The 14158-nt window shown below is 42.4% G+C and overlaps 1 non-coding gene across 1 annotated transcript; it reads left to right on the top strand.

The window, feature by feature from the left end:
• Positions 1 to 2812: 2812 nt before the first annotated feature.
• On the top strand, positions 2813 to 2976 carry LOC111549816. The gene has a single exon (XR_002733831.2). It is a non-coding gene; the product is annotated as a U1 spliceosomal RNA (small nuclear RNA).
• The last annotated feature ends 11182 nt before the right edge of the window (positions 2977 to 14158 follow it).

Here is a 14158-nt window from a genome sequence, read left to right as displayed (position 1 = left end):
TAAGACTCATCCCAGAAAGTTCAATAGTAAGAACGTTAAAACACATTCTAGCAATTAGCTGTCAGAAAGTTTCACAAAGGCCTCTGGGCAGAAAATCTAATTATATCAGATAAAAATGCAATGCTATGAAGAAGAAAAAAACCAATGTTGATGATATAGACTGAATATTTATGTCTACACCAACGTTCAGATGTTGAATTCTAATCCTCTATGTGATGGTATTAGAGGTGGGGTCTTTGGGAGGTGATGAGGTCATGAGCAGAGTCCTCATGAATGAGATGCTTGTTCTTATTAAAGATAACCCAAGAGAGATCCCTGCCCCTTCTGCCATGTGAGGACACAGCAAGAAGATGTTCATCTAGGAACCAGGAAGTGGGCCCTCACCAGACATAAATTCTGGTGCGCCTTGATCTTAGACTGCCAGACTCCAGAAATAAATTTCTGTTGTTTAGAAGTCACTCAATCTATGGCATTCTGTTCCAGCAGTCCGCATGGACTAAGACACTTGATATATCCTATATATCTTATCATATGTATCATATCTTCTTTGGAAATATAGCTAAAGAAATTCCTCTTGTTTCAAAAGAACAGAAAGCAGATAGGTGGTTTATAAATACTGTATAAAACACAAGAACACAGTGAGGAAATGTGATACATCTTAGTAGGGGCCAAACACAGAGGTAGTTTCCTTGAGAAAACATCCCCGGCATGTTCCAGACAGACCAAATGACCAGCCCTGTGTCTCATGGGTGGCCCTCTGGCAGCACAGTCCACATTACGCTGACATTACCTATTTATGTGCTTGTCTCCCTAGTCAGAGTGTAAAGTCAAGGTCAGAGCCTGTGTCTTACTCATTTCCCATCATCTAGCCCAGTGGCTGACCCGTGATAGGTATCCTGCATTAGGAGAGGAGCTGAAGTGAGTGATACTGACAAAGGTTAGTTAGGGGAGGTCTTGTACTTCTCTTGAATCTTTAACCTACCTTCTTATTGACCACAAATTAGAAGCATTTATGTAAAAAAGAAACTTCCAACCATTATATTGATGTTTTTCTTTCAGCTCACTTATGGGCAAGTATTTCTAATGTAGGAAATCTAAAAAACTTGAGACATTCTAATACCTGTTGAACAAAAACTACAAACCAAATGATTTGCTATATATTTTTTTGCAGTCTAGTTGAGGTGTCTACATAATAAACAGAATGGGCTCCTGAACATTGGATAGTAAAATGATTAAAAGCCGATCTATGAGTATGTATATATGTATGTATGTATTTATTCTGAGACAGAGTGTCACTCTGTTACCCAGGGTGGACCGCAGTGGTGTCGTCTTGGCTCACTGCAACCTCCAACTCCCAGGTTCAAGTGATTTTCCCACTTCAGCCTCCCAAGTAGCTGGGCCTACAGGTGCACTACCACATCCAGTTATTTTTGTAATTTTTGGGAGAGATGGGGGTTTCACTATGTTGGCCAGGCTGGTCCCAAACTCCTGGCTGCAAGTGATCCACCCACCTCAGCCTCCCAAAGTGCTGGGATTAAGGCATGAGCCGCTGCACCCAGCCTATGAGTATTTATTGAGGGCCTGCTCTGTGGGGTTCTCAGTACTAGGTATAATATGACAAGATAAAGTCTCTGACCTTCATGAACTCACACTCCAGAAAACAAACAAATGAAGACAATTTCAGATAATATGAGCTGTGAAGAGAAAAATGAATGACTTGAAGGAAGAGGTATGACAGGGAAAAACTCTTGAGGAGCTGATGTTTGGCTGCGACCCAAGTGAAGAGGAGGCAGCCACGTGATGACTTGTAGGAAGACCATTCTAAAAAGAAGTCTCAACAATTTGAAAGCTCCTGGAGAATTTGACAGGTAGAAGGAGGTCAGTGTGGCTGGAGCCTGGTAGATGAGTGGGAGTGTGGGTGAGACTGAGCAAAGAAGGCAGGGTCAAACCATAGATCATGGTAGGGACTGGGTTATTACCCAACACATAATTGGAAGCTTTTGGAGGAATAGCGATGTGATTAAGTAAATGTTTTGTTTGTTTGTTTGCTTGTTTTGAGACAGGGTCTTGCTCTATCACCCAGGCTGGAGTGCAGTGGTACGATCATGGCTCACTGCAATCTCGACCTCCTGGGCTCAAGCAATCCTCCCACCTTGCCCTCCCAAAGTGCTGGGATTACAGGTGTGAGCCACTGTGCTTTGCCTAGCAAAAGTTTTTAAAATATCACTCAGACTGCCATCTGGAAAAGGGGCTGCTGGGAGGGCAAGAATGAAAGCAGGAAGACAGGACTCCAGGAGGGAGGGTTCCCTGAAGCCCAGAGAAGAAAGGGCTTCCAGAAGCATGGAGTGGTCAGCTTGCTAAATCCCACAGAGAGGTAAGGTAAGGACAGAGAATGGACCATTGACTTTGGCAAGATATAGGTAGGTCACTGATGACCTCAGTAGGAGCTGTTTAGTAGAGGGATGGCATGGAAAGCCTCGTAAGAGTGGACTGAGGATGTGAATAAATCAACTACAGTCAACTCTTTTGAGTTGGAGTCCAGTTTCACGCCTAGACTGAAATTCAAGATTCATAAATGAAGAATTTACTTTTATCAAGCATTGACAGGAGTTAGACACACCCTCAAACCATATTTTAAAATACAGCCAGATGACAATGTTATCTGATTCTGAGATTGCCCATAACTTGATTCATAATAGTGACAATCAGCACTTGGACTAGAACACTCGAGCTGCTGAGAAGGAAAATTGCACCCAGCTTCTTTGCTTCCTGCAAAGATGCACCAGGACCAGAGAAGAAAAGACCAAGTTCTATACTTACCTGGCAGGGGAGATACCATGATCACGAAGGTGGTTTTCCCAGGGTGAGGCTTATCCATTGCCCTCAGGATGTGCTGACCCCTGCGATTTCCCCAAATGTGGGAAACTCGACTGCATAATTTGTGGTAATGGGGGACTGTGTTCACGCTTTCCCCCGGAAAAAAAAAAGGAAGAAAGAAAGAAAGAAAAGACCGAGTTCTGAGAGTGCTTGAAGAAGCTGTGCTAGGAGAAGACTGCCCTGCCCTAAGACCGTTGACCAGAGATTCCAGGAAGGCTTGAAGAGTGACAGGGATGCTGGACCCTGCAGCTGTTGACAAGGGAGAAATCTTAATTATATTGGGTGAAATTCTCCTATAGAGAAAAGAAAATGAAACTATATGTTTTTGACCAGAAATGCCCAAGAGAGCTCCACTACCCTCAAGAATCTATTCTTCCTGAAAATGTGAAGATAATGGCTTAGATCTGGAGACCAAAGATATTCTCAGATGTGGCTGTGAATTTTGGTGGGTGGGTAATGTGGGGTGGAGTGGGGATGGAGGGCTGCTGTGGGAAAGGCAGCCCAGCCTGCTCAGAGGTGTCTGTATAGACCCATGTTGCTGACAAGCAACACATCTCACTACCACAGAATGTTTTTCAGTTTTTTTTTGTTTTTTTTTGTTTTGGTTTGTTTTTGTTTTTGTTTTTTTAAGACAAAGTATACTCTGTTGCCCAGGTTGGAGTGCAGTGGCATGATCTCAGCTCACTGCAACCTCTGCCTCCCGGCTTCAAGCAATTCTCATGCCTCAGCCACCTGAGTAGCTGGGATTACAGGTGTGGAGCACCACACCTGGCTAATTTTTTTTTGTAATTTTAGTAGAGATGGGGTTTCACCATGTTGGCCAGGCTGGTCTTGAACTACTGACCTGAAGTAATCCCACCCACCTCAGCCTCCCAAAGTGCTGGGATTACAGGTGTGCGCCACTGTGCTCAGCCACAAACAACTTTTTTTGTTTTTGTTTTCTTTGAAACAGGGTCTCACTGTTGCTCAGACTGGAGTACAGTGGTGTAAACATGGCTCCCTATAGCCTGAACCTCCTGCGCTCAAGTGCTTTACCTGCTTCAGCCTCCTGTGTAGCTGGGACCACATACGCCACCACGCCCGGCTAGCTTTTGATTTTTTTGTAGAGATGAGTTCTCACTTTATTGCCCAGTCTGGTCTTGAACTTTTGGGCTCAAGTGATCCTCCCACTTTGGCCTCCCAAAGTGCTGAGACTGCAGGTGTGAGCCACTGTGCCCAGCCTTTCTGCAGTTAGAAAAAGAAGACCAATGAGCTGTAGAGGGAGAAATTCCACAAGGCATTAAAATATACCAGGCTTCTATCATCCAGGGCTGCAGATGAGCCACAGTTGAGGAACCAGGCTGTGCAACACAGTGAGGGAATTCGTTCTGCTAAATTAAAGCATCTTTCCTCTGGGACTGTCATCGTGAGGACATGGCCTGGCCAGAGTTGAAACTGTCAAATAGCTCTCAGGATAGTTCTGAAGTCTAACATAGAAGGGCTAGTGAACAGGGAAGTTGCTCCTGAATGCTGACCCACTTACTTTAAAGAGGTAAGTCAACGAGAACACCAGGTGGGATGGAGTGGGGGATGGGATAATTGCTGATTCAAAAGAAAATTTGCAAAATTGTTAAAATAAAGGCTGGAAAATAATCACCTACAGTGGATGTATGACTGCTTTTTTAGGTATTCCTCTATTGTCAGACACATAGAATGCTTCCAAACCTTGTTCATGCAGCCATTAGCATGTTACCACGCTGCTACGGAATGGCACACAGAAGCGGATGCCGTAGTAACACAGGCAGGACCACCTGGGCATGCACTCTGATTGCAGCAATGTGAAAATCTCATGCAAACAGAAAAAGATCAGAAAAGGACATTGAAAAATGAAAATATTTTTGTTAGAATTGTAGGCTTATGTGTATTTTGAAAAGTTTAAATTAATGTTATTATTTATTTAAAAGTTCAGTAAATTTTTTAGGCAACTGGTTTTTATGTTTGTTTGTTTGAGACAGAGTCTCACCCTGTTGCCCAGGCTAGAGTGCAGTGGTATGATCTCAGCTCACTGCAACTTCTGCCTCCCGGGTTCAAGTGATTATCCTGCCTCTGCCTCCCTAGTAGCTGGGATTACAGGCACCCACCATTTCATGCCCCGCTAATTTTTGTGTTTTTAGTAGAGACAGTGTTTAGCCATGTTGACCAGGCTGGTCTTGAACTCCTGACCTCAGGTGATCCACCTGCCTCAGCCTCCCAAAGTGCTGGGATTACAGGTGTGAGCCACCGTGCCTGACCCCAGGCAACTGTTTTAATAACAGTTTTGGTAATGGCAATAGATGAAGTTGTGAGCCGCTGGGCACATGGCAGCGTGAACTCATACTGGTTGCCTTTGTCCACATCTCCCATCCAAACACTGCACTTCTTCTGAGTCCAGAGGATGGTGGCGCCTGGGACCCTCCTCCACAGGAGAAAGCAGGCACAGTTACCTTTCTTACTTGAGTCTGCTGAGGACTGAAGATCAGCCATGGAGAAGCCCTGGGGTGAGAATCAGACCAAACTCTAGATACTTGAGGTGGGAAGACCTGTTGATCCCTGGGGGAGGAGCTGCTCTTGTCCACTCAATAATTCCTTAGAGGTTGCTCTCCCATGCCAAGGAGTGAGGGGGCTGAGCTCTTTCTACCTACAAGGCCTACAATCAGCCAACTGAGGAGACTGGGGAGAGAGATGCCTCCTCCTAGTGCTCAGGTGGGCTCTGTCAGCTGGGCAGTGGCTGCACAGCTGAACCATGTGGGGAAAGAGTAGTGTTCCTTCCACCACTCATGGTACTGCTACGGTCTGAATGTTTGTGTCTGTCCCTGACAAATTCATATGTTGAAACCTAATCCCCAGTGCAATTGTTTTAAGAGGTGGGACCTTGGAAGGTGATGGAGCCCTCATGAATGGAATTAATGCCCTTATAAAAGACACCAAAGGGAGCTCATTCACCCCTTCTGCCATGTGAAGACACAGATAGAGAATGCCTTCTATTAAGCAGAGAGTGAGTCCTCACCAGACACTGAATCTGTTGACATCTTGATCTTGAAATTCCCAGCCTCTAGAACTGTAAGAGATAAACTGTTATAAGCCATCTAGTTTAGGATTTTTTTGGGGCGGGGGGGACGGAGTCTCGCTCTGTCGCCTAGGCTGGAGTACAGTGGTGCGATCTCGGCTCACTGCAACCTCCCCCTCCCAAGTTCAATTTATTCTCCTGTCTCAGCCTCCTGAGTAGCTGGGACTACAGGTGCACGTCACCACGCCTGGCTAATTTTTTTGTATTTTTAGTAGAGATGGGGTTTCACCATATTGGTCAGGCTGGTCGCAAACTCATGACCTCAGGTGATCCAACTGCGTCAACCTCCCAAAGTGTTGGGATTACAGGCGTGAGCCACCAGGCCTGGCCTGAGATTTTTTTTTTTTTTTTTATAATGAGACAGGGTCTTGCTTTGTCACCCAGGCTGGAGTGCAGTGGCACAATTGCAACAATCACCTCTCACTGCAGCCTCGACCTCCTGGTCTCAAGTGGTCCTCCCACCTCAGCTTCCTGACTATCTGGGTCTATAGGCATGTTCCACAATGTTTGGCTAATTTTTGTATTTTTTGTAGAAATGGAATTTTTGCCTCCAGTTGGAGTTTGGTCTCCAACTCCTGGGCTCAAGCCATCATCTTGCCTTGGCCTCCCAAAGTGCTGGGATTACAGGTGTGAATCACCATGTCCTGCCAGGATTTTTGTTACAGTAGCCCAGATGGACTAAGATACTACCACTGTAAGTTCTCCCTAGGCCTCAGTGAGCCACTGAGGGAAAATAGCAAAGAATACCTAAGGGACCCGATAGCCAGAGAAATGGCAAACAAGCACAAAGTCGGCAGTCCCCATGAAAGTGGAACTGTTGGAGAAAATAAATGACAACCTGAACCAAAAAACAATAAGAGCAGGCCTGGCCGGAGATTTTTTTTTTTTTTTTGAGACGGAGTCTCGCTCTGTCGCCCAGGCTGGAGTGCTGTGGCCGGATCTCAGCTCACTGCAAGCTCTGCCTCCCGGGTTTATGCCATTCTCCTGCCTCAGCCTCCTGAGTAGCTGAGACTACAGGCGCCCGCCACCTCGCCCGGCTAGTTTTTTGTAATTTTTAGTAGAGACGGGGTTTCACCATGTTAGCCAGGATGGTCTCGATCTCCTGACCTCGTGATCCGCCCGTCTTGGCCTCCCAAAGTGCTGGGATTACAGGCTTGAGCCACCGCACCCGGCCAATAAGAGCATTTACAAGAACTCTAGTAGCTCCCATGTGGGGACGAGACTGACTTTATTTTAACTGCTAATCTGCCTGACTAAGCCTGAGTCCAGGAATGCCTCCAAAATATGTAGTTGATGTATTACTCCTTATATAGGAATACCTATTCATTGTACATTTTTTCCAAAACAACCTTCATTGCAGAAATCATATGCTGTGATCCCCAAAGCCACCTGCACGTTCTTTCCAGGGTCCTTATGCTTTTTTCCCATGATACAAGCCCTGGGTCTGGGGCCTTGTCGGGCGGAGCTCTACTTGTATCCTGGCTGCCCAAGACCACACTTCTCTCTGTAAGTTCCCTTTCTAAATCACCCAGTGCCGAGAAACTGAATTTGTGTGCCTCATTCTTTGGTTTCTCAGCTCCTTCAACATTGCGGGTCACTTAGCATATATGGCCCCTTTCATGGAATACTCCCGATCCCCTCACAAAAATTTCTGGGAACAAAAAATCTTGATTTATGGGCTAGAAACATTAGTAAATAATCTAAAAGGGCGGATGGTCATTGTTGAGATCTGAAACGGTGGCCTGGAAGTCTAAAAGTGGTAGAAATATATCACAACCCAGAGCAAAAATATAAAAAGATAAAAATATGAAGAAAATGATAAAGGACTCAGATCTAAGAAACTTCCCATGCAAATAATAGGAGTTGCAGAAAAATAAAAAAGAAATATCAAGAAGGGGAAAGAAGACACACTGAGTTCCAAGCAGATTGATCAAAAATAATTTCTGAACTGGAAAAATAAAGAGGAAATTTTATATATCTCTAGGCAGAAAGAAAAAGAAGCAAATGGTTGGATGCGGTGGCTCACGCCTATAATCCTAGCACTTCGGGAGGCCAAGGCAAGTGGATTGCCTGAGCTCAGGAGTTCAAGACCACCCTGGGCAACACAGTGAAATCCCGTCTCTACTAAAATACAAAAAATTAGGCCGGGCGAAATGGCTCACGCCTGTAATCCCAGCACTTTGGGAGGCTGAGGCAGGTGGATCACAAGGTCAGGAGATTGAGACCATCCTGGCAAACACAGTGAAACCCCGTCTCTACTAAAAATACAAAAACGAAATTAGCCAGGCGTGATGGCAGGTGCCTGTAGTCCCAGCTACTCAGGAGACTGAGGCAGGAGAATGGCGTGAACCCGTGAGGCAGAGTTTGCAGTGAGCTGAGATCGTGCGACTGTATTCTAGCCTGGGCAACAGGGCAAGACCCCATCTCAAAAAATATATATATATATAGCTAGGTGTGGTGACATGCGCCTGTAATCCCAGCTACTCAGGAGGCTGAGACAGGAGAATCCCTTGAACTCAGGAGGTGGAGGTTGCAGTGAGGGGAGATCACACCATTGCACTCCAGCCTGGGCAACAGAGAGAGACTCCGTCTCAAACAAACAAACAAAAAAGAAACAAACTAGTATGTGACTGCTGACCTTCAATACTGGAAGGAAAAATACATTCACGTAACATCCTCAGACTACTGAGAGAAAAGGACTGCAACTCAAGGATTTAACATTCAGCCAAAGTATTATTCACCTGCCAGGGTAAAAGAAAGATATTTGCTGACAAACAAGAATTCATAGACTCTCTCACTTGCACGTGCCACTAAGAGCTCTTGCCAAACAACACAGTTATTGGAACAGAGACTTAATATGTGGCAGAAGACTTACTTCACATTGACACGTGGTTAAAAGGATAATGATAGAGTACCTAGGAAAGTATAACTTAAATATTAAATAAAGTGTTTTGAAAAACAAAAGATACAATTCATTAGTGGGAAAACCTACTAATGGCTAGGAACACAAAGGACTAAACTATCTCTTCAAAGCCTAGGAGTTGGCCGGGCACAGTAGTGCACTCCTGTAATCCCAGCACGTTGGGAGGCCGAGGCAGGCGGATCACCTGAGGTCAGGAGTTCAAAACCAGCCTGGCCAACATGGCAAACCCTGTATCTAATAAAAGTACAAATATTAGCCAGGCGTGGTGGCGAATGCCTGCAATCCCAGCTACTTGGGAGGCTGAGATAGGAGAACTGCTTGAACCCAGAAGGTGGAGGTTGCAGTGAGCTAAGATTGCACCACTGCACTCCAGCCTGGGCAACAGAGCGAGACTCTGTCTCACACACACACAAACAACAACAACCTAGGAGTGGAGGTATGTTGGACAGATGAGAGAAAGTAAAAGTGATCTAATATTTGCACTAAGTGGGGAACTAAAAGCATTCTGAAGGTCTTATCTTAAGGGGAAGAGAATAAACACTGGGAGAATTAAGCATTTCCATAAGAGGAAAAGGGTGCTCTCTTGCTCTCTTGTTTCCATATAACTATTATTATACTAAAGAAATATATCATTATTTATTTTTATTATAACCATTATTATAATATATTTATTTAAATATAAAATTATATTAAAATAATATATTTTATTATATAATATTTATTATAATTATTATTATAAAGAAAAAATTATACTAAAGAAATATATAACTATAGGGAAGATAAAAGGTAATCAATAGTGAAATAAAAAATTACAATAAAACCTTCAAGTTAGTGAAGGAGAAAAGAGAATAAAGAGCAACTTGTCAAAACCATAAAAGCAAAGACAAAGAAAAGAGAAAAATTAAATAAATAGTAAATATGATGACAAAAAGAATAAAATTAAAAGGTCAATTTTACTAAAAATGAAGTAAATTGATTTTTCTATTAACAAATTCTAAAATATTATAACAGAAAACAACCCCCATCTCTATATTATTTATAAGAAAGACATTTAAAATGGGGTAATAAAGGTTTGAAAACAAATTGATACACTGAAGTAATACAAATAAAACAATACAAAGATGGACACTATGTTAGTGTATGACTTACAACATATAAAGGTGTTACGACATCATAAACCTGTAGGCATCAAACAACATGGAGCTAAATTTAAGGAAAGGAAAGGTGATAAAATATAATGATTTTAAAAATTGTTATTGGGAGATTTTATTTTATGGAAGATTTTCATATACATCTTTCAGAATCAGAGAAACTTAATAGTCTAAAAGTAATTAAAGGCTGGGCATGGTGGCTCATGCCTGTAATCCCAACACTGGTAGGCCAAGGCGGTGGACCACTTGAGGCCAGGAGTTCCAGACCAGTCGGTCAACACGGTAAAACCTTGTCTCTACTAAAAATACAAAAATTAGCTGGCATCGTGGCACAGGCCTGTAATCCCAGCTACTTGGGAGGCTGAGGCAGGAGAATCAACTGAACCCAGGAGATGGAGGTTGCACTCAGCCGAGATCAAGCCACTGCACTCCAGCCTGGACTACAAAGCAAGACTCCATCTTAAAAGAAAAAATACGTAAAGACACTGGGACATTGAATGATACAGTCAACAATTTCAAGTTAGTAGATACAGTCTTTGTATATTTTAAGTAAGGATATGTGTGTGTGTGAGAGTGTGTGTGTATGTGTGTATGTGTATATATATACATATATATGTATATTTCTTCCCATATGTCCACGGATTATTTATACAAATTGTTTGGTAATTGGTCTCAAAGAAAAACTTCTAACAAAATTTTAAAATTTTAACAAAGTTTGCAGGCTTTAAAGAAAATCTCACATCAAATGCTTAAAAAGTTTAGACTATAACATAATAAAATTAGAAATAAATATAAAAACGATAAACAAAAAGACTTAATTACCTATAAATTAACACATTTCTAGGCTGGGTGCGATGGCTCATGCCTATAATTCCAGCATTTTGCCAAGCTGTAGCAGGTGAATTGCTTGAGGCTAGGAGTTTTTAATCAGCCTGAGTAACATAGTGAGACACTGTCTCAATAAAAAAATTTTTTTTAAAAATTAGCCAGGCATGGTGGTGCCTCCTGTAGTCCTAGCTACTTGGGAGGCTGAGGTGGGAGGATCACTTGAGAACAGGAGTTCAAGTTTACAGTGAGCTATAATCATGCCAGCTTGGGTGACAGAGCAAGACTTTGTCTCAATAAATAAAAAATAGAAAAAGAAAGCAGGAAAAAAAAGGAAACATTTCTAAAAATCTTGGATTAGTGAGAAAGTCAAAACAGATTAGACATACGGAATGCAATAAAAAGGAAAATACTTTATGCAAAATGGAGGGAATGGAACACAGTAAAAGTTACATTCCGAAGGAATTCTATTAGTCTGTTTTTTTTTTTTTTTTTTTGAGACAGAGTTTTGCTCTTATTGCCCAGGCTAGAGTACAGTGGCGCAATCTTGGCTCACTGCAACCTCCGCCTTCCGATATCAAGTGATTCTCCTGCCTCAACCTCCCAAATTGCTGGGGTTACAGGTGCCTGCCACCACACCCAGCTAATTTTTTTGTATTTTTAGTAGAGACGGGGTTTCACCATGTTGGTCAGGCTAGTCTCGAACTGCTGACCTCGTGATCCACCCGCCTCAGCCTCCCAAAGTGCTGGGATTACAGCAGTGAGCCACTGCACCCGGCCAGAATTCTATTAGTCTTAAACACATTAATTTCCAAAGAAGAAAGACTATAATAAAAAACAAACCTGATAGTAATCTTAATAAATTAGAAAAATTCATAAGATATTCTTTTAAAAAGTATGGAGGGGGGAATAATAAAAATAAAAGTTGAAAATAATGACATGTAAGTAGAAAAAAAAAATAAGAAAAATTTTAAAGTTGACTCTTTGAAAAAATAGTAAGAGAGAGAAACTTTTCCCAAGCCAGATTTTTTTAAAAAGGAGAGAAGGAAACAAAAATACAGAATTAAGATGAAAAAGGAGATAATCACAGACTCTTCACTGATGAATGAAATTATAAGCAACTGTAACATTTAATCTCATAGAAACTAATGAGAAAACCTAAAGGAAATCACCAGTTAGAAAAATACGTTTCAAATTTTGCCCCAAGGAAACAAAATAACTTGAATAAACTAATTTATCAGAGAAGAGACTCAAAAGGTATTCAGAGATCTATCATGTAAAAAACTTTTAGGCCAAGCATAGTGACTCATACCTGTAATCCCAGCACTTTGGGAAGCTGAGGCTGGAAGACTGTGTGAGCTCAGGAGTTTGAGACCAGCCTGGGCAACACAGCCAGACCCCATCTCTATCAAAAAATTAGCTGGTTGTGGTAGTGTGCGCCTGTAGCCCCAGTTACTCAGGAGGCTGAGGTGGGAGGATTGCTTGAGCCCAGGAGCTCAAGGCTACAGTAAGCCATGGTCATGCCACTGCACTCCAACTTTGGGTGAGAGAGAGAGCTGCCCTATCTCAAAAGGCACTTGGTAAATGCAGCTGGCAGATATAACAAAAAAAAACTAAGTAAACCAGAACATGCTTGGGGAATTCTCCTTGGCAGTCTTGGAGCTAGGGTACAGGTACCAACCCTGTGATATTTCATCCCACTTGGGTAAGATATAATTCACAAGAGTAGGGGCTCAAGGGGGATTTCCTAATAGGAAAATATAAGGGCACCACTTTGATAAATTTCAAGGATAGCAGTAGGAAAAAAAAAAGTCAAGGTTTTCGACATAGGCAGAAATTACAAGGCAGTATTTTTCCAGAGAAGCACTTTAAGACAGGCAGTGCTAGCTTCTAGAACATAAAATCTGTGCACTCACACAGGGACCTGCATTTTCATTTTGTACTCAGCTCGGCATGAGGTTGATCCTGAGCATAGGTTAGCACTCATCTTCAAGGCGGGTGTTTTGCTGCCACATACAGATCAATTTTGACAGACTTTAAAAGTTCTCGGGTGAATTAAAGAAGCTAATACAAATATGTTGGTGGTCATATTCAAGAATGAGGCTACCTAGTGTGGATGGGTAGACAGGTTTAAAGTTTCTAGGCATTGTCACTCTTAGACATCCTTACAATAGATGCCCTTAATTTCACAATTAAAAATTTAAAAATAGTTCAAAAATATAATTACTTCTGAATATTATTTAACCTTAAAAAGAAAGGAAATCCTCCAGCCTGGGTGACAGAGCCAGATTCCGTCTCAAAAAAAAAAAAGAAAAAAAAAGGAAATCCTGTCACATGCTATAACATGAATGAACCTTGAAGACATTATGCTAAGTCAAATAAACCAGTCACACACAAAGTACTGTATTATTCCACTTATATGGGGTATCTAAAGTGAGCAAATTTATAAACAGAAGATAGAATGGTGGTTGCCAGGCACTGGGGAGAGGGGATAATAGGGAGTTATTGTTCAGTGTTATAGACTTTCAGTTTTGTGAGATGAAATAGTTCTGAAGATTGGTTGTATGGCAATGTAAACATACTTAACACTACCGAACTGCATATTTAAAAATGGTTAAGAGGCTGGGCGTGGTGGCTCTCACCTGTAATCCCAACACCTTTGGAGGTTGAGGTGGGTGGATTGCTTGAGGCTAGGAGTTTGAGACCAGCTTGGGCAACATGACAAAACGTCATCTCTACAAGAAACAGAAAAATTAGCTGGCTGTGGTGGTGCATGCCTGTAGTCCCAGCTACTCAGGAGGCTGAGGTAGGAGGATCACTTGAGCCCGGGAGGCCAAGGTGGCAGTGAGCTGAGATGGTGCCACTGCACTTCAGCCTGGGAGACAGAGTGAGACCCTGTCTCAAAACAAACAAATAAAACACACACACACACAAAAAAAATGGTTAAGATGGTAAATTCATGTTATATGTATTTTACCACAATTAAAAATGAAAAATAGACAATAGAAACTTCTGAACAGTATAGTGGGGTGCTTAGGCAGAACATACAAGGTGCTTTCCTCCATAGTAGACGAGACAGAAAGTATGAGATTTCCAGATGATTAATGAGAGATTTCATATCAAGAAAGATTATTTATTTATTTATTTTGAGATGAGTCTCACCCTGTGGCCCAGGCTGGAGTGCAGTGGTGCAATCTTGGCTCACTGCAACCTCTGCCTCCCGGTTCAAGCAATTCTCCTGCCTCAGCCTCCCAAGTAGCTGGGATTACAGGCACCTGCTACCATGCCCAGCTAATT

This window comes from Piliocolobus tephrosceles, chromosome 5 (assembly GCF_002776525.5).
Source record: "Piliocolobus tephrosceles isolate RC106 chromosome 5, ASM277652v3, whole genome shotgun sequence".
In the NCBI taxonomy this organism is placed as follows: domain Eukaryota; kingdom Metazoa; phylum Chordata; class Mammalia; order Primates; family Cercopithecidae; genus Piliocolobus; species Piliocolobus tephrosceles.
The sequence above is the reverse complement of the archived record's forward strand: the minus strand, read 5'-3'. Positions and strand labels throughout refer to the sequence as shown.